This window comes from Lagopus muta, chromosome 15 (genome assembly GCF_023343835.1).
Source record: "Lagopus muta isolate bLagMut1 chromosome 15, bLagMut1 primary, whole genome shotgun sequence".
Taxonomy (NCBI): Eukaryota; Metazoa; Chordata; class Aves; order Galliformes; family Phasianidae; genus Lagopus; species Lagopus muta.
In genome coordinates, this window is record NC_064447.1 from 4,739,266 (window position 1) to 4,760,084 (window position 20,819).

A 20,819-nucleotide genomic window follows, 5' to 3' on the forward strand; every position below is an offset into this window, starting at 1 on the left:
TTTTCCTTCCACTGTGCTTGGAGGAGAACAAATCACTTGATAAGAACAGAGCTGCGTCTTCCCTTTGCTGTAACTTCTGCTCTTGAAGGAACTGGGCTTGTGGTGGAGTTATGCTTTGTTCTGCATGCATCAGTCGTTCTCCTGTTCTGTGATGAGTCTGATGCAAGAGTTTTCTAAGTTAATGCTGCTGTCATCTTAGAGGTGAAAGATGTAAAAATTCAGTGATCTGTTGGTCCCCATATCCACTTCAGCAGGCCTGGTTTAAGTTTTGGTTTTTTTTTTTTTTTTTTTTTTTTGATTGGAAGTAAGGCTGTGCAGGTGGAGCTAAAAACAAAAAAATAAAATAAAAACGGTGAGAAGTACCATCCAGCATCACCCAGGTTGTTCTTTATTGTTCAGTTTTCTCTGTAAACTAGGAAAGGCTAAATTACAGATGTAAATTTCTGGAGAAACAGCATCTGTGGATAGTGGTAAGATATGCATAACCATAAGGAAAGGAAGAAGTTGAAAATTGAGTAAGATATGTATTGCCATTATTTTCTTGGGTAGTTGAAAACAATGAATGGATCTGAGTAGCCCTGGAAACCACAACTGTGCTATAGCAGTAGGGCACTTCAAACAATTGCTTTCAGTTTGGGTTCAAGGTCATTAAAGGCAGCAGTTCTCATTTACTGATTGGCTCATTTAATCCACAGCATGAACAGGAGCTGTGCTAGAGTTGCCTTTGCTGCTTTTCTGCTTTTCTTTACTTCACATCAGTCCGGTCAATCCAGTATCAGACTTCTGTCGAAGAGCTCTGTTGGAAAATATTATGGGCTACTTTCTGTAATATCAGTACATTTGATCCTAATTGCAAACTGTGGCGACATCCTATCTAGGCTAAAGGTAACTAAAGTGCTGAGTCAGAAAATCTAGGTCTGTAATGACCAAAATTAAAGCACAAAAGGTTCCTCACATGTTTTATTTCTATATGTTTCCAAAGGCAGTTCCCAATTGCTGACATACTTGGGCTCTTAGAAACCCTGCTAGAGTACTCGGCACAAGGATCAGGTAGCAGGTGGTGGTGTTATCCATTTACTGCAGGTCATCTCCGCACCGGCAGGTACAGAGCAGGACTGATTGGATGAGAAGCAGGCTTTGACCGCAGGTGGTTGGAAGGGATGCGGAAGGAATGAAAAATATAATTGTAACTGGTTGTGTTAGAGAGACAAAGCAGGCTAGAATTTAAAAGAAGATATCAAGGGGTTGTTGTGCATCACTGAACAGCCATTTAGATTTGACTGCAGTAGTACAGAATTTGTCATGGTGGTTTAGTTAACATGTTAGGTTTTGATGAAAAAGAAAGTGTCTTTGATCGCTCCGCAGAGAGAACAGAGTTTACATTTGGAGCAGTGCAGTAGCTAATTTTATAAGGTCATGCAGTTCAGTGCCCCCTCCACCGCAAACTTGCTGAGGGGAGCAAAAGCAGAAAGCCCATGGAACAAGAGGGAGAAAAATGATTAAGTTGCTCCAAAGAAAATCGTGCCTCTGCTTTATGTTCATAGCCGCAGATTCTGCCATCCTATTTTATAGGATTGTTGCATAAGATGTCATTGATAGTTCAATAGAGGGAAGAATATGCTAAATTGAATGAGGTAGCACAAGGCTCGTGAAGGTGAAGATTTCACAGTGTTTTTTCAAGTCATGGCAAGATTCAAATTTTGCATTATAATATTTTAGAGGAATGCTATCTTAGCCATTGAAAAGGTGGCATGTATTTGCACTCCACTCAGCCCCGGTATCTGCGGCATCCCTCTGTGGCAGCTTGGCCACCGATGTGTTGGGTGTGTTTTGTAAATACAAGGCATTCATATCATTGGAAGCTATTGGTGTTGTGACGTGAAGTGATACAGTATTGTGGAGGCATCCTTCTTAGCAGGATGTGATGATGCAGGGTTTGTTGTTTTTTTTTTGCCAGAAAATCTTGCTCAGGACAGGCTAGAGGTGGAAGTTCTGAGAAGGCCGCTCCCAAGAGGAGGGTGGCATGGGAGCTCACTGCCTCCCATTGAGCAGAGACCACAAAGCATCATGGCCAGATGCCCTGCATGTGTCATGGGCAATCGTATCATTAGGATAGTGGCTGTGTAGGAAGCTGGTCCCAAGTGGAGGACATTTGGTCAGTACTGTTGTTCTCACGACTTTTGGAGAGCATTTTAGCCACATCAGAGACGAGTTCTGCCTGTGTTTGCATCCGGCCTTTTGCAAAACCAGGTGCCCAGTTCATCACTGGTGAAACCTGGATGTGTGATTTCCAATAGAAAGCTATAAGTGCTAAATTCTTTTTTTTTTTTTAATGTGTGTGTATCTCTGTGCTTTTTCAAAAGGAAGTGACCAGCTTGATTAAAGTTATTCTTGTTTATTGTTTTTTTGTGTAAGTTTACAATGGGTCTGAAGTGTAAGAATATTATTTGAACTGAATTATTTAAAAAGTTGAGAAAGGAATAGCTAAGCAGTATTTCTTGCCTTATATCTGCCAACAGTATCATTAAATTGTAGAGGATTTCTGGTATGCTGTGTATAGATACATCTATTTATATACCATTTTTCTTTTGTTGTTGTTTTTACTACATATGTCTTAACAATAGTGCAGCAAGGAAAATCTGACACATTGTAAGGAAAGAGGTATATTTATTGCAGGTTTGAGTTTCACCAGGAAAGCTCAGAATTGCATCAGGCTCTCAGCAACGATAACCATTGTAGTTTTGTCCCACCTTGCTGCACCTCAGAGGAATGCCTGTGCTTACTATTTAACATTCTCTGTTTTGTCATTTTCATGGCTTACACTGAGATTTAATTCTCTAGTGTCTATTAAATCAAAGTCCAAGTGATCAGGGCAGTAGGATTTGGGGGTTTGGGTTTTATTTGTGTGCTCTTTTATATTAAAAAATAAAACTTCTGCAATAGGGTGTATTTGCCTGAAGGACGTAGCCAGGTGGGCTGGAGAGGGGGAGGCTTGCTTGGGGCTGCTTGGTGGCAGGAGGGAAAAGTTTCTTCCTTCACTGAGCAGAGAGAGCAGCAGAGCCTGGAGAGGCCTGGGAGAAAGGCAGTGAGCAGAAGGAGGCTGCAGGAAGGGCTCCTTTGCTTAAATATGGGTATCCCGTACTGCTCCAGGGGCTCCAGTAACCACCTGGCACTGGCTGCCGCTTCAGAAAGGTGCTTGTTAAATGTAGGTCTTCTGTCCTAGGGAAATCTCCAGGAGGATGAGGTAGCGAATAGAGGAAAGCATCTTCCTCACAGTCTGAGAGTTCCCACTGCTGGGCTGGAGAAAAGAGAAAGCAGTGAGCTGGTGGCGTGGGATGGATTTGCTCTGAAACCTTCAGACTATCTGTAGAGAAACAGATGTGTACTTTTTTTTTTAATACATGTTTCCTTTTCAAAAGAATTAACTTCACGTTTCCGAAAGCTTGCTAAAACCATTAAATTCATTAAAAAGAAAAAAGAGAAAACATTAAGGATAAAGGCTGTTGCTCCATTATATCATAAGCTTTTAAAAGGTATTTCAGGTGTTTTTTAGGGCAGTCTTGGGTGACTTTGGCTGCAGCAGTCCTCTTCACCTTAGCTTCTCTGGAAATCAATAGTGTAAGGGCTTTGCTCTAGTGTTGGCATTTGTTTATCTGTAAAAGCCCGCAGACTAACACAAGACACCAAGGAAAAAGCTGCTTCCAGAGGCACAGTGCTATTTCACTATTCGTCGTAGGAGTGCCAAAAAAATCCACAACTTTACTAAAGTCAGTCACCGATTTTTTTTGAGCTGTCCCAAATAGCCCAGTACAGCATAGTTTCTGTTGGCAGCTCTAGTGAGTACTGTCTGACATGGATGTTGTTCAGAGAGAGAAATTTTCGCTTTCTTTTCATAGATTTGGAAGGGCCTTGTTTTCTCTTTCTGTGCTGGATGGGGTTGTTAGATGCATGTGGGTACCTTTGCAGAATGGGGGAGTGGGCTGACCTGACAGCTTGTCAACATCTGGCGCTGCTCTGAGCTCGCTGCTCTGCAAAAAGCACGATGCCGAATCAATTAAAGAGTGTTTTCACTTGGTTGCAGTGAGCAACCTGCAGAGGTACAGAGTGAGGGGAGTGTGTTCTTCCAGGCTTGCAAGTTTTGGCTAACGACCTCATCTCTCTTCTCCCCACAGGTGTGAAGTTAAAGCATTATCAGCGGAGTTAATACCATGAGTGGAGAAAGACATTGCAGGATGCTTCAAGCAACGGAGGAATCTGAACAGCGGCAATGTAAGTTAAGGATTAGTTCACCTGGCAATACAATTCTGAATGTATTTTTGGGACTTATTTTTTGCAAACAGAGCTAAAGCACTTGTAAAAGAGTGCATATGTCATCCTGTATATTTTGCAGGATCAAAGCCCAGTTAAAAGCAGGTAATGCTGATGTTAGTTGTCAAAATTTTAAATCTTTTAAGATCATTTCCCAGTACATTTTGACGTTGTTCTTGGGCCTTTAGAGTACCATTTGTGTCTGCTTTTCAACTTGCAAACAGGCTGTCTGGACACTGTGGTAAGTAAGCGGGTCACGCTACATTTGTGACAATGTCTGAGAGGATTTCAGTGTTTTCTAGGTAATATAGCAGTGTTTCCAAGTAGAGAAACAGTGCTATGATGTCTGTGTGATCTATGTTCTAATCAGCTGTTTATGCTGGCACGGGTGCCTAGGTTGGATATGTACATAGAAGTTTGCTCTTGTATATGGTGAAAATGACTGACCAGGCATCTGCCCAAACTTTTGGGGTACAGTCTGCTTGATGCCAAAACATGCTCGTATAAAAGCAGCTGGTGTGAACTCCGGCCATTGTTTATTGGTCTTGATGAGGCAGTTGCAAAAAGAAATGATGGATGTACAGAGAAGAGTAGGGTAGTAGTGCCTCTCTCTGATGAAGAATTCCTTTCTGTATGTTGTTTAGCAGTACACTCTATGATAGCATCACTTTTATTATTCAAATAACACACGTGTTTCTCAGGCGTTTTTATGTCCCCTTTTCCAAAGCGATTAAGAAATATTTTCTCTATATCTGCCATATATTTGACTTACTAAAAAATAAATTGGTGGTCTATTAGTAGAAGTGTTAATGGCTTCATAAAGTTTTAAAATATAGCTTGCCAAATGCTGTACTGTATATGTAATCCTTAATACCTTTTCTATTTCCTTTTGTTGTCTGATGATTGGTTTGTTCTGGAATATGTTTTGCAATTACAATAAGAGATTTAATGTTTTGAACTCCGCCGAAGTCTGATTACATTTTCTGTTTTGGCCTAAGTAATTTCTTTGTACTTCAATTTTCTCCATATAAAATGTCTAGATTGCAGATCCTGGTAATTAACTGCAATTCTGATTTTTAGTTCAGCACAAGGTTAACCATCTTCCATAAAGGAAAATCCTATTTATTCAGAATGAAGGAATTATAGGGAAGATATAAAGTGACAGAAAAGCAGTTTACATACAAGTCTGGGTTACATGAAGTCACCAGTGCTGACATGGAGCTCCTAATAGAAAAGTAGAAAATAATATCCTCTCGAGGGTTTAAAACTTCTGGAGAGCCTTCAGAGAAACATCCCTACATATGCACCCTATGCTTATGCCTTTTCTTGGACAATTGCTTTTGGCAGCTGGAGACTGCACTGGGCTTTGGTCTGACCCTCTGCAGGCATTCTTATGTTCATAGAAATCAAGACACCTCTAATACAGATATTTGTTAGTTTTCAATGATACTGCAGGTATTCATGTTTTTGTGTCAGGCTGCCCAGAAGAACTGGTAGAGATTGAGCTTGATTTATTTTAAAAAAAAAAAAAAAAAAAAAAAAAAAAAAGGCCCAACCTGAAGATGTTTACAGGCCAACTAGACAGAATGGACAAAGGCTGGGGGAAAGTAAAAGTAAAGAGAAATGACTTGATCTGTTCAAAAAGAGACAGCAGAAGCTGGGAGAAGCCTCAAGGTCTTGCTTCATTGTTTTTCCTGTAGGTCAGCTTAGATTTGATTTTATTGTTGTTGCAGCTTCTTTTATATTTATTTAGAGCTTCATTTCACATGTTTAATGCATCTCCTCGTGTTGCCATCACCTTCTCAGTTACTTATTCTCTTTTATGCTAACGTATGTGGTAAGTTTCAAATTATCTCAATCAGGATGGGAGAGGTAGCTAAGTATTTTACGTGCTTACAGGTGGACCAGATTCAGTTCTAGCTATCAGCATGCACTTTCATCCAAATGTTATCATATTGCAAAGATCCAGTATGTTTTCCTTTTTCTAGGCATAAGTTTTTTGTTAAATTGGAGTATTCTGGTATTTGTGGGACTGAGCAATTTTCTAGCCTTACTCTGTATGTCAGAGTGCTGAGCTCTAGAGAGGCTGAAAACTTGTCTCTTCATCCAACATGAACATTTAATTCTTCAGGGGTCCATCTTTCACTGCAGGGAGGCACACATTTTCAGTGATCTTGCCAACAAGAATTGAATAGATTGAAGCTTTTTAAAAAATTGAACAGGTTCTTTTGTCTTTTTTTTTTTTTTTTTGGTGTTGTTTTATTGTTTTTGTTGTTCTTGTCTTGATTTGTTTCTGTTCTCCAAACTACTTGACTTTTTCTGCTTATAACTCTTTTTACCTCCTCCTGTGAAAGACTACTGGTGTGTCCCCTGGTAATTGTAGAATGTGTGCTGGAAGCTCCTTCTTCAAAGATATATCTATACAAAATTCTCAGGTGAGTATTGCTCTCCCTTGATGTATGTAGTTCTTTCTGCAAAAATAAGAAAATCACACTCTGTCATTCCCAAAGATGAAGTCAGATCTTTTTCTTTCTTTCTTTCATTCTTTCTTTTTTTTTTTTTTTTTTTTTTTTTTTTGAAGAATATATTTTAAATCACAGTCACTTTGATTTCCTGTATTCTTTTTATCTGCATGCTCCCCAGTTCTCCTGTTTGACAGCAGCAGGTAAAGATTCTAACCTCTCAAAAATTATACTGCACAGCAATCATGCAGAGGGTGTAGGGGGAGTTGTCATTCCTTGTGCTTCATAACAAGGGTGGGAGGGGGATGTCTAATACATGCTAAATTTTTGGAGGACAGTATGAATACAGTAATTTCAATCTTACTTGGTGGAATAAACAACGAACACTTCTAATGCCTGAAGAAAGGAAACCTGCTATTCATCACATTCATTTCAGCAGCGAAGTTAAATGACTATGTATCACGTTTGATATCCTCACTTAGAAACTGTTCCATCTAGCACAACAGAATAACTACTTCTGTAACACTGAGCCTAAGCCAATACACAGATTTGGGTATTACTTATAGAAGTCAAAACAGGCATGAGACTTTCTTGTAGGAAGGAGTACACGTTCCAGTATGAAAAGATTTGTGAAGATTTGTGAATGAGAATTGAGACAGGTGTAGAAAGTGGAAGAGATGAGGGAGGACAAGATGACTTTGTTTTTTCTTGGAAGATGACAAAGACAACGCAATTACAGAGTTTTCAGTTCTGGTGTGATTCAAAGCCCACCCAAGCACTAAGACTTAGTACAGCAAAAGCACACCCTTCATTTGGGACAGGGCTCTTTGACTTGGAATACTGACAGTGTTGTTTACAACTTTTCTGGAAAAATGGAAGCATGCTAGGGCGTGAATCAATGCAGCAGGAACATTATTTTTTTCCTTTATCTCCTCCAATGCACGATTAAAATTCAATTTGAAAAAGCTGGGAAAATACTACTTTGTCTCAGCACTGCTCTCTGATGCCACGGACGTGTTCAGTTGGGTACCTGTTTCTCCAAGCTGGTGGAACACAGGGTAGTGAGTGTCAGAACAACTTTGGGAATTCAGTGGAGCGTGCAAGCACGGGGTATCTGTAGTTGTAAAATTAATCTGATTTTCACACAGCTGCTTTGGGTCCGTGGTTATCGTGTGCCTCTGCTCTGTACCTTCGTCACTAGAGGAAAAGAAGAAAGCTTTGCTTGTTCCGTTTCTTTTTTTTGCCTTTGAGTCCAGAAACTCAAAAGGTTGCTAAAAGATTTGGGATCTCCATGGTTTAAATAACAAATGGTAAGAATGATAACTACTCTTTAGAATTAAAATACTTATTATCTCTGTTAGTAATAATTCAGAAGTACCAGTTAACCAAATATGTATTCCAGAGATGCTCTCGGAAAGATGAAATTTAAAATCCTGAAGTGAAATTCCACTTCTCCCCTGACAGTGGCCACACTGCCTCCTTCTTGTTTACTTGCGAGTCACATACTGCCTTGATAGGTAAACTCTGAATATAATGTGTTTCAGTAATCCACTGCAGTGACCTAAAAGCACTCTAACAGGTGATCAGATTATTGTGAACAAGAGCCTAAAAAATAGCATTTACCAATGTCACGCACACCCACAAAAAAAGAAGCTAAAATTGGCTACCATCTCTGCAAGGTTTTGTATCCGTGTTGCTGTTTCAAATGGCAATGTGTCAGTCTTTACTGTTTGCTCTGAAGAGCAAACATCATAACTTAAAAAATAATAAATAGAAGTAATACACTTTCAAATTTACAGATGTTGTTAGATTGAATTTAGTTTTGCAAATACCAGCTTTTGTGTGCGTGTGCGCACTAGGAAATGTTTCAAGAGTAGCTTAGCATGTAGTGCTATGAAGATGTCTTCTCACTGAAAAAAAAATAAGAACATTGTTTTGGTCATCCATGCTCATCTGAAAAAAAAACAAAAGAAAAGAAGCAATGCATTTGCACTTTAATACTGTGTCATATAACTAGACATCTATAGCTCTGCATACATTATTAATACAACTTTATTGCCAGCTTTATTGGTTTCACTACTGCTTCTCCTCTTGGGAAGCCATGTAAAATACCAAGACTGAACAAATGCCGACATTACAGAGCCACTATATACAAAGCAAATAACATTGCACAAATACAAATATTCACTTGAGTTGCTTCCTGCAATTCACATAACATAATAACAAATAGCCCATAAATGCAATCCCCCTAGCTACTACTATTATTCCAAGTATTTTGTATTTTTATCTAGAACACTTGTGCTGCTATTAGAATACTGAACAAAATTTTATTCCTACATTTTGTGACAAGAAAAGAGAACTTCTATTAAGCAGAAACTGAAATCATGAAATATTATTCAGAATCACTGTAACAATATAGCAGATGCTAAGGAGGTGTAGTGCTCAGTTTTTCTTTGATTCTAGAGAACAGGGTTTCTCTTTCATTTCAGAAATGAGTTTAAGACTTGGACTGAAGAGACAACAGCAGTGTCAAACAGGTATGAAAGAAAAGCACTGCAGGCAGGATTATTATCGGAAGTTAACCTCAGGAAGATCACTGACATGTTTTCCTGTGAAAGCTTCCTAATCTATTGAATCTCGAACTAATTTGTACAGGCCATCAGTTCAATAATCCCCAACCCTTCCAATTACAAGGTTGCTTTTTTGTGTGTAATATGTAATATAGTACTTTACTAGATGCTGAATGTGTGAGGGTTGGTGATTCAAACTGGAAATGTTATATGGTGTTTTGTGTGTATATGCATGAGAATCACTGCAGGGAGATTGGTTCTGTGGTTTGTGGTGATGGCCCTGCAAGGAGCTCTGGGCAGTCTCTTGCTCAGCTGATGCTTCTGGGCTTTTGTGGAGAGGTTCTGAATAACAGCCAGGAAAGGAAGGAAGACAGGATGGATGATTAGGAGCAAATAGTTCTGCATGCCAGGCTAAAGTATCATGTTTAAGAGTTTGTATTCCTTTTTTTTTCTTGTCTGTATGAAATGATAAAATCTCTTTTGAATATTTTACCTGAAACCTGTGTGAAAATAACTTCTGTTGAGGAAATGAATGTGTAACATAAGTTTGAAAGATAGTCTCATGCCATAGAAAGAAGTCTAAGCCAAGGGGTGGTGTGGTTTAGTCTCAGCACAACAGGCTGCTTGGGTGTGGCTGAGTGAATGATAAGGGCCAGTAGGTGTGCTGCCTTCAGTGATAACATCATTGCACAAACAGGTGGTTCCTCTGCTGCAGTGTGCTGTAGGTTCCCATCATAGATTCAGGATGCTCAAGCAGATTCTTTACGACCACTTCACTGTAATTTCTAAAGGCACGTTCTCCTTAATTTTCTCTCAGGTAATGTTTAAAAATGTCTGCAGGTATTCATTTACTTTCTCCAACGTCCGACCTTTTTCGTTCTCCTACTTCATCCCTCATCACACTCCATACGATTTCTTATCTGTTTGTTTTACTCTATTCCAATTATATCCTTCTGATCATCTTTTTTTCTGAGTTTAAACTTTCCACAATAAGCTTAAAAATATTTATTTGGGGCAATTTATGGTGTTATCAGAGCAAATTGGTCACAGCATCTTTTTAAGCCTTAGTTTTGGTAGCTCTTGACCCAGCTGCCATTTGTTTCTGTTCATTCCAGTTCATGTTCTCTGCGAGGACTTCTTGCATCTGTGTCTGTGATCCCACCTCTCTTTTAGACCCACCATGGTGGCCTTGTGGATGTTATACAGGCCGTGCTGAGCACTCCGTGGTCCCCAGGAGCTGAAGGACTGCTTTGTGATATGCCCTGTCTTCCAAGGAAAACTTCAAAGTTGTGCCTCTTTGTGTCCTTAGCTATAGCAGATGTCGTGGCTGGATTTCTTACCCCAGTGTGTGGTAACTGTCAAGTCCTGGCCTGAACCACTGATTGAGCACCTGGGGAAAGGACCCGGTCAGCCCTGGGTGCACAGGTGAAGGCAATTCTATGTAACCAGAAGGGGTGGAGCCTGGCTGCACCTCTCTTAGACCTCGTTTAGGGGGCTGACTGCCCCTGGGGAAAGGTCTCTGGTTGGAGATCCCTCCCTTGTGGAGTTTTCCTTAGGAGTCTCCATCTTCAGAGACAGGTGAGCGCTTTTTCCTTTGTGAAGTCTTTCCATCTGCACTATTCCCTTTATTCCATTCCATCGTATTGATCTTTCTGATTGTTACACCCAGTTACCTTGTTTTGGAAGGGCAAGCTGCTGCCTTTTCTCAGAGTTTGGAAGGTGCCTCTCATCCCTGACAGGTCTTCCAACATGAAAGGAACTCTCCATAGCAAACAGAAACCAAGAAAAGATTTATAAAGGTCTCCATGAGCCTGACACTTCATGCTCTGGAGCAAGTGCTCTGATTTCTCCATTCCTACCCCTGTCAGCATTGATAATACTCCCTTACCTGACATAAGCTGTTATTGCCCTTGACTGCTCTCCATTTATACAAAGGTTAACTCTCCCCCTCCATCTGTGCTTTATAGCAATGCACTGTTTAGAAAACAGTGATTCTATTGAACACTAAGACAGGTGAATCTGGCATAGTTTTTTTTTTTGTTTTTCCTAGACAGTAGACCTTTGAGTTGATGCAGCTTAAAGCCTTTCTCACTTCTGAGAAATCCCAGGAGAGAAGCCACAATTGGCACCATAATGGGGAGGTGACAGGAGGAGCTCATTGCGGAGTGAGAGGATGTGGCACAAGTCACCTGTGTCTGAAGTTGTGCCCCCCTCAAAAAAGTGGGGGTGGGAAGCTCTCCATTTTAATTATCCCGGAGAGCGACATCAGATGGCTCGTTTGTATCTGGATGTGAATGGGGAGAGTTACTCATCACTGCAGGCAGGGCAGGAGATTCTGACTGACATCCCCGGAAGGGGAAAAAAAATCCTCTTGTGCTTCTTCAGCTCTTCCTCTGACATGGTCTTTCTATAGATGTAATCTAGAAAAACCCAGGTGGGAGCCTTGGTGCTTCATTCCCACAGGTGCAGTCAGGGAGCTCAGTTCTTTAGCCAGTTTCAGTATTCTGGTTCAGGTTGCACTGGTTTGTATGCTAGGATGGTTAGTTGTATGAAAAGTTGAGGAGAGGATTTTTGTTCTGCATTTTTCATTTCAAGTTACCTCCTAGATACAGAAATTATATTATAACATTTGGAACACTCATACTCCTCTAACAACAGAATGTATAGGTAACTTTATAGCTGCATTTTTTTCCTTTTCAGTTCCCTGAAGTCTTATCTGCCCTGCTTCTTTTTCTTCCTGCAGGAAACAGGATCTTCAGAGGATTTTCAGAAATCTCTTTGTAATATTAGTGAACATGTACAGGAAAACCCTCAGGTTATGTTCAACTCCTGATATCCTTCACTTTAGATTTAAGAAATTCCCTTAAACTCTCATTAGTGGAGAGCTTCTCATTCCTATAAAAGTTTAAAGAAAATCTGTGTCTAATCAGAGATTTAGCACGGCTCCTCTGTGTGGTTGGAGAAGGGAGATTCTTAGCACTTCTTTGTTCTGGAGAGAAGACAACTGTTAGAAAAATCTGTCTTTACTGATGTGGCCTCTTTCTCCCTCATCACTTTTCGCCTTATTACCTTTCCCTCTCCTCTGCCTTTTGCAAATCTTTTAATTGGTGAGGGGAAGAAGTCAGATTTTGATTAAACACTGATGAAACTGGGCAGGGTTATTTGTTTTCCCTCTGCTCCTATATGAGCTGGCATTGGTACAGAAGCACCAATTCTGTTTTTGCCAGTTTCTCAGAAAATCCGGTCCACTGTACATTGGGGTATTTTATTTGTGTGTTTCTGAAAAGAGTGGCAAGGATAAAGAAGTGGGGAATCTGGGTTCAGTGGAGTTTCTCAGTTTCTTTTTTTGTCATGAATTTTCAGCATTTTCATGTGGTTTTTCAAGTTCTCTCCTTTGTGGAACCAACTTACTATTCTAAATGTGGAAAATTGCACGTAATCAAGATGAGGAGAACATGAAAGTATGCATAACTTTTAACCAAAAGGAAGAAAAAAATGGGATTGAAATAAAAAACAAAACAAAACAAAAAAAAACCTAATTGTTATTGTTTCAGAAGTTTTAAATGTGAACATTGAAGGGTCTGATATACAATTTAAGGCTTTTGAGTGGGTATTGCAGACCAGATTTTACCACAAAATAGAAGTGCTCTTTTATATCTGGCAGAGAGCTGCCTTCCTTTTGCTCTCTGGGGCTCACAGTTGCTGTCTGTGAGTTATTTTTCTGAAATAACTGTGGGACTAAAATGAGGGGAAAAAAAGCAACCTGTTCTCCTTCCCAGGTATGTTTAAATGTTGGGGGGAGGGGAAACAAACAAGAAAAAAAGCCTTATCTTTTACATTTCGTGAGAATATTGGGTGCAAAATATTGGCTGTTATTTAAAACAAAACAGTGAAAAAACAGTACCCCAGCATAACAACATCCGTGTCTGACTTGTCTTTTCTAATTCACTGATATGCTGTATGGACTTTCTCAGCTAACTTTGAACAATTAGGAGTCTTAAGGAGCTCCTGCAGCTTAATACACATCAACTGACCTAAATTTTAGAGACAATGCATATGTAACCCTAGCCCTGAGCGAGCACTGGACAAAACAGGGAGGTTTAAATCCTGTTGGAAAGCCAGCTTTAACCTACTTGATTTTGCTACAAAATACTTATTATCATTAGAAACCTGAAATGCATAATGCTGCCCAAGTGCTATACAACCATTTTTGTTATGTTGAAGTTAAAATTTTAATGATTTTGATTCCAGAGTTATTGCTGAACTTTATTTTTGTTTGGAGCTTGGATCAAATCATGACAGTTTAAGGTACTGAAAAGAAGATGGTGTGGCAGTTTTGGGAGAGAGGAGACGTTTGGAAACTATTCAGAACATGTAATGCTGGAAGAAATTCTGCTAACAGGAATTGCAGGCACACTGTACTCAATGAATAACGTATCAAAAAGAATCAGTGTGTTCCACATTGCTGTATAAATAATGGGAGGAATCATACGAGGCCCATCTTTGGATAAATAAATCAGTGCATGGCTAAGTATTTCATGCAGGGTTCCAGGTGGATAGTTTTGTATTATAAAAATGAACTTCTATTCACTGGAAAAAGTGACCTCTAGATGTAGGCAGCAGCAATTTTGATGGCAAAAATCCACTAAGCTGCAAAAGGCACACTATAGGTTGCTAAAGGTTGCAGTGTCACTTGCAGTTTACTGCAGATTGCTTTGCTTTTTGTGAGTCCTGTTTCTCAGGAGTTTTGTTTTTGTGGTCCATTGTTTTTTTTCTTAACAATGGTACAGCCCAAAAGAGGAGCAACTGCATTCAGATGTGCTTATGGCTTTTCATATGAACTACTTACCTCAAACTCATTTTGTTGGGCTCTGCCACTAGAGGATAACTGCTGATTGCTTTTGGTTAATATCGTGTATATTTAGCACTGTTCTTGCTTATGAAATTCCTCCCCATTCAATCAGATCTTATTTATTTTATTTATGTAGGCCCATTATAAAATTATGTAGAACATGCAAGTTTCTAAGGGCCTCGTTCCCTTAATTAAACAATTAACTTGCCATTTTGGATTTGATCAAGAAATGATTGAACGTGACAGACCGTCTCTCCTCTGGAGCACATAACTGTGTCAGGGTCAATTATGTTTCCTTTGGAGTTAGAGAGAAAGGGGCTTTCTTATAAATTAGAACATACTACTGATTTACAGCAGTAAATACCATACCTAACTGGTTTAGTCAATGTTCTTATAAGATTAATAAAATAATCTGCAGACAATTTGGGATGTCAATGAGGTGGTTAAGAATTAAATTACAGCAGGCTGAAGAAACCTATCAGCTGGGTGAGATTTTTTGATTATTTAGGAAAACGAGACAATATCTAACATGAAGCATATTTGGTCTATTAAACTGTGTTTTGGGAGCTGAGACTGTTTCTCTCGGTAAGGATATATTACTGCATGAATATTATTCATGCACCAGCCACTGGCAAACATTAGCATCAGTTGGATGCTTTTTTCAGAGCAAAAGGCATAAATATCTATTTCTGGAAGAGTGATGGAGCTGTAAATCCTTGTTCTCTACTCAAGTATCAAAGCCATCTTTGTGCTTTGGGGAGGACAGGGTGCTTGTTGGGCTTTTGGAGGCTGTAGAGGGAATTATTTCACATCTACCTCGTTGTGCTAATATTGAGGTGTACTCTGTCCAGGGGATGCAATACATCACGATGTTTTCTTTTATCTTAAGACAAGTTTGTCATTAAACCAGCTGTCTGCATCTGTCTATTGGCCTATATTATTGTACCTGTTGGTGTCAGGGGATGATACAAAGTAGCTTTAAAGCATTAAAACCAAGAGATGTAAGTTACAACTGTGCATGGAAATGCAGCAGCCACGTGGAGTCATTTCATACAATATATGTGGAAAACAGTTGCTAAGCATCTTTGAATAATTTGCTTTTTTTCTTCCATATTTTTGCAAAGCTGAAGGCATTCTTGATTTTTTTTATTCCCAAGTTTATTGTAACTTTATTATGTTTTCAGACTATTTACTAGAATCAAACATGCTCTTTATGCAGTTATAAAACAAATAAAGAAATATTTTAAATAGTGCTTTTATCACAGAACAAAGAATCTTTATAACTGCTTGCACTATATTAAAATGAACACCACTCGTTTTGGCACTTGTCTATCAGATGCTTGCAGAAACTGAGTTATTTGCATATTAGTAACTGTTCACAGATACATTGAAAAACATTTTATTAAGGACATCTGGACTGCTAAAAATCTGCCAAAAGTTTGGATCAGATAACTGCAGCAATCCTAAATTATAGAAGGAATGCGTTCTGAAAATGTGTTAAAACTAATGTCCTTCCTTCATTTCCTAGCATGTAAACTTGATTATTTTGCAGGAGCTGATCTTGTCAGGGGTCTGAGTCTCCCCCAGAACAGCTTGTTAAATTCCTTTTTATCTTACACAGAACAAAGGAATATCTGCTTCTGCAGTTACGTTTATCCAATGAAAAGAATGTGCTCAAATATGCTAGAGTTAAAAAAAATAAATAAAAATTAACTTCCCAGGGAAGCTGATGTATGGCTTTGCATTTTGTAAGATGACTAAACTGAGCTTTTGACTGCCTGCAACGTCTGTAGGTAGTGGAAATAATTGAACTTCACTCTTTCTTCATTACAAATATTCTTTAAAATAAAGCTGTGCATTTTACATTAGGGTAGTTTGATGCCTTGTTCCACCAATATAAGTATTTTTTAGGTGTAATTCAATAACCTTTTCTTTAATGAAAATTAAAATGTGACTCCACCTCCTAGAAAGGAGTTTTTGCAGTTGATATTTGGTACTACTTATGGAACGATGCCAGTGTCAGTATGCTTTCTGCATCCAAGTTCCATTGTATTTTGACATGTCACTTTGAAAGGGCCTAAGGTTCCTGTCAATCGAGCTATATAGGGTAGTAATTAATTTTGCCGTAAGAATGTCAGCATCTGAGAATTTCTTGAGATAGGGCTCAGCCTTTGCCCTGTCCTAGGCTGATTGGCACTACTTCTCTTTTAATAGCATGGAAAGGATGCTTGCTCCTTGTGGCTCTTGGATAGCATAATGTAAGTTGTACTATTGATAAGGAACAAAAGGGTGAGCCCTGCTGTGATTTGCAGATAATAATTCAGTTAAGTTTAATAACGGATGGTGGGAATGGCATCCTGCAGAAGGTATTTGTGGGAGAGATCTGCCTGTAACAAGCACTAATGTGGGTTTAGCCTGCACTCCCACCGTGTGATTCTTTCAGCAGTAAATTGGGCTCAGAACAGGAGCTTTACCTCTGAACTGTTTCAACCCATCCCCTCTCACAGCGGATGTGATCTCACTGTGCATATTCAGCCTTTGCAGGGCTGTTCCATGTGGCCACACATTTGCCTGCTCTGTGAAACCATCCTTCTCCCTGAGGATAAGTGGGTGTGTGTTTTAAGTAGCACAGCTGGATCACTTAGGCCTGTCAGGAGAAGAGCAGGACAGGGAAATTAAAACACAGTGAATGTGATTGCTACGTGCTCCCTCCTTGCCAGTTTCACTAAAATTATGGTTCTCTGACTGTTTTTCAACTTACTCCTATAAGCATTATCATATGTAAGTATGACATGAATAAACATTACACGTTGGGTAACTGCAGACCAGTCAATGATAGGAATTTCAAACACAACCTGTGCAGATTTCAAGGATGTAACAGGACTAGAAACAGAAAATGGCCAATGCTTCATGTTTTAGAAACATGTCATTTACTGACTTGTCACACAGCAAATATGGCTGAAAGAATTTAAGTAGAACTATGCAAACTATTTAAAACACAGTCCAGATACAGTGTCAAACTGTCTGGTTTCAGGCGCTATTTCATTTTGAACCTTTCAATGTGTTCTTTAACAAACTGACAGCGGTGTGAAAACTTATGTCCTATTTCAGGCAAACCCAGGCATGTGAAAGCCACGGAAAAACAAAATAGACTTTCTCCATTCGTATAAGGAAAGGCCAGCTTGGATGGGCAGCCTGAGCTGGTGGGTGGTAACCAGCCCAGTGGGTGAGCTTTAAGGCCTGCTCCAACCCTAACCATTCTGTGATTCTTTGGTTCTGTATTCTTTCATATACTATTTTTACCTTTGCCGTGTTTAACTTCAGACCCTTTTGTTCTTTGCCAATGGTAGCGTTCTGAGTTTCATTTTTATCCTGACTTTTGTTTATACCACGAACAATCTAGATTAACGAGCTTTGTGAACTTTCCATTGAAAGAGAAATTAAGGTGCAATAAAAAAGGACCATCTTTTTTTGTTTTTGCTTTTTTTTGCTTCTTTTTTAAAATTAGATTATCTGACTCAGTTCTTGTCGCTCAATTGAATACCCATAAAATGCTTTTCTTATTCAGTAAGGGTAAAACATTTTCAGTAGAAATGTATCTTTCTGGTTATAAGAGTGGAATTTCCCCTGCTACAGACAGGAAACTTGTTAATTTGGCTGCTTCATCAGTGCTATGTAGGAGTGTTCTGTTTCACTTGATGCAGGATGACGGAAAATGAGTAGCTGTGATTCCAGTTTTATAGAGATAGCAATGAGTCTTATGTTTCAGTGATCACTATTGCTGAACAGATGTAATCTTTACTAGCCACTCAGAAAAATGAGGAGAAGACTATAATTTCATCTTCTGTACTTTCGAAGTCAGAGAGAAAGAGACATTTTTTTTGTCTGTTTGAAAACGTGAATTAAAAAATATGCTGCTTAGTATTCCATCTAGTTTAAACAGTACAATTAGTGAGATACATACTGTTCAGCATGTCCTCCAAATTTTATAGCAAATGATCTTTGCTTACAAAAATCACCTTTCTTCTTTTGTTTTCCTTTATTAATTTTCATTGATTGGTCTTCCCGCTATCAAATTACTTTTTCTCATCACTGATCAGTCACCATATGACATGTGTCACATACTGTGTACTGGAGAGGAAAATAGTCTGTTTTCAGAGGTAACAATTCACAAACAACTTAAGTTTGAACTTATGTCATCTCATTTAGATTGCAAATATTTATGAAGTGTGCACCTCCTAGGAAAATCACAATTAGCTCGTAAATGAGTTGCTAAATGAATACACCAAATATTTTGCAATTCGTTATTAACTCCTTTTCCTCATCTTACTCTCACTCTTTATGGCTCACTTAGATGGATAATACTCATTACCAACGTGCGTGTTATCAGAAGGATTCACAGCTCACAGCAGGTTATTCCCCTGCCGGATGTAACTGCTGGTGGAAGGCAGGTTAACCTCCAGTGATTGCTTTGTTGATGCATTTGTTGGCGCATTTGGAACTTCTGGTGTGTCAGAGGAACTGAAGTGGGGAGTGAACGTCAATTTACATTCATCCTTCAGTGATGATAGATATCCTTCTTGTTCATGAATGATAAGGCTTGTTCTTAGTCTTTGCTTTTTTTGTTTACCCATTATTGAAAAATGGCACTCTGTTCTTTATTCTTCTTTTGCTGGAATATCCGTGGATTCTGATTATTTCTTTCTTCACTACAGTTCTTCACTGTTCTTTCATTTGTTCTGTATTTCAGAGAGCGGTCCGAAAAACTTCCAAGGTCTAATGACAGCTAAACTATTTACTGTATAGGTTTTTACGTTTCCTAGCATGAGTGAAAAGGAGATGTGCTTTAATAAACTGGTTTTCTGCACAGCCAGCTGACTTACCTGCACTTGACACTTTGGCAAGGAAATGACAGACTCAGAAAACAAAGCGTGAAAATCAGGGACCTCCCAGAAATTAAGAACAGACTTGAGTATGTGCAGGAGTGGAATGGAAACTCTTTGCTGTGTCGTTGGCTGTGAGCACAGCTGAAATGATTGCTTCTCTTTTCCTCTTCCTGGAAAGATGAAAATGTCTCATTTTAGAAACAAGGTTGACTACTTAAGTAAGGGGAGCCATGGCATCTCCAAAATTAGAGGGAAGCAGAGGGCCTAGGCTCTCTTACTAACTTGAGTAAGATTTGTAATGTGCAGTAGAAACAGACTAATTGGGGCTTACATTCAGCAGCTTGCAATTGCACTTTCATCCAAGACTGTGCTGGAGGCAGTTCAGTTGAACTAGCTGCTGAAAATACAGACATCTCCCAAATTACTTGTTTAAAATCTGCCTCCAGTAAAATTTACTCCCTGCAGCTGCTATCATCTCTTCTACCTGGAGCTGTGTAAAGTTCTCCTTGCCTGCAAATATCTCACTGGGCAGCACCACTGATGCATCATCAAGAACAACAGAACACGGTGTTGTGTATAAGCTCTGGAGAGCCTGAAACCAAGATGCTGTTTACAGCCTGCTCATGGATTTAGGGCTGCTTCGGGATGCTAGAAGCTAAAATCCACCTTAATTGTAATTAAAAATGAAAGTCTCTTGGATGAGGCACTCACATGTCAGTATGTTTTCTTATCTAAACTTGATCTGTGGATAAAAATGGGGGGTGTCAAAGAGCAAAATGTACCACTAATAATGTACTCTTGCCTTGCCCTAGCACCTTATAGCCTAGAGAGCACAGCAGTCTGCTAAAAAATTCAGCAGACAGTCTTTTGTACTGAATAACTTACACTGAAACAGTTGCCAAGAACTCTAAGTGCAGAGAGGGAGGAGGAGAATTTTACATGTAGCATATCAAAATGGGCTTTTTGTGAAGTTAATTCTGGAAGGTTTCAGCCTCAGTATAAGGCCACTCTAGAGTGGTGAGATGGTTCATTCTTCAAATTAAATTCTATTGCAAGTTATACAACAGCGGTTAAAAAAATTTTGACAGCGAATTTTTCCATCACAAAATAGCAATTCATTAAATCACAATATGTGTTACGACAGGGCTGAATGGTTAAGACGTGGCTTTCTGTATTCCTCTCTTCTCTCAGAGGAAGTAGCCCTTGAGATCCTGATGTCAGGCTGCTGTGAGTGCAGGCTCTGAGCTCGGCAAGCATTTCCAATCTTCCTTCTCCCACTCCCTCTTCTCCCTGCATTGCAATTGTGCTCCCTGTTCGCAATATTGCTGAGCTGTCTGTAATGATAAATGATGTGCCTTTCTTTAAATTTGCTTTCTGCTCAGTACTAGATATTGGCCAGCTTGGATGTGTGTTCTGGGTGGATAAATTACTTTGGCAAGTCATAGAGAATTTATGCACGTGGCAACAGATGTACCATGTGTGGTAGAATTTTTCTTTGTTGTTCTAATTATGTAACTTGATTTTACCTGAGGCAATTATATTTTCACAAACTAAGATTTGGTTGCTGGATTTTTTTGTGTGTCAGAAATATGAACTTCAGTGCTGAAAGCAATGTTGGTCTCAGGCAACACAGGCCGATGCGGAGCTGAGCCATTACCCAGCTGCAGTCACCCTTTGTTAAGCACTGCTCACTTCCCAAGGTTGGGCTTCATTGTCAAGTGAATCTGTACGGGTTCAGAGA

At 39.3% G+C, this 20,819-nt stretch overlaps 1 long non-coding RNA gene across 1 annotated transcript in view; it reads left to right on the plus strand.

Moving 5' to 3' along the window:
* Nucleotides 1-20,603, plus strand: part of LOC125700882 (uncharacterized) — a 33,955-nt gene extending 13,352 nt beyond the window's left edge. Inside the window, exons 2-3 of the long non-coding RNA XR_007380076.1 lie at nucleotides 4,173-4,269; nucleotides 18,943-20,603. This is a non-coding gene — a long non-coding RNA (uncharacterized LOC125700882). The remainder of the gene's footprint in view (nucleotides 1-4,172; nucleotides 4,270-18,942) is intronic.
* The last annotated feature ends 216 nt before the right edge of the window (nucleotides 20,604-20,819 follow it).